The sequence below is a fragment of the Poecilia mexicana genome, unplaced genomic scaffold, assembly GCF_051168715.1.
Source record: "Poecilia mexicana isolate PSO_F unplaced genomic scaffold, ASM5116871v1 scaffold_13, whole genome shotgun sequence".
NCBI lineage: Eukaryota > Metazoa > Chordata > Actinopteri > Cyprinodontiformes > Poeciliidae > Poecilia > Poecilia mexicana.
The window spans coordinates 18,634,372-18,634,844 of record NW_028263382.1 but is presented as its reverse complement, the minus strand read 5'-3'; positions in this window follow the sequence as shown (position 1 = coordinate 18,634,844).

Below are 473 nucleotides of genomic sequence, written 5' to 3'. Positions count from 1 at the left end.
ACTTACTACACATCGCATTAAGCTTAATAGGCTTGAGGAACTGTGTGCTGACCATGCCAATGGGATCTAAGCAGAAAAAAGAAGTCAACAAAAACAGCTGTGCAGTAAAACAGCTGAGAAAAAAAAATTAACAAGACAAACCTAAGACTTTTTCTCACTACTACAGATAAATGTGAGTTCTTCACCAATCAAAAGACTTGGCACAACATCCGATAGTGTTTCTGCTAAAGTCAAATCATATAAAATAGAAAGTCTGGGAATCATTCCACGTCTTTCTTTTACCCCAATGAGTCATGAGTTACACTCGAAGCCCCTGTGGACGGTGCAACAAAGATTAAGACAGAGATACTGAATTGTTCTCTTACAAATGATAAGCAATGGCGTGTCCTTTTAAAAGGCTTGTTTTTTTTTAACTTCCTAATTTTGGATATGTTAAGATGTTTATCTTAAAATATACATGATTAATGATCCAT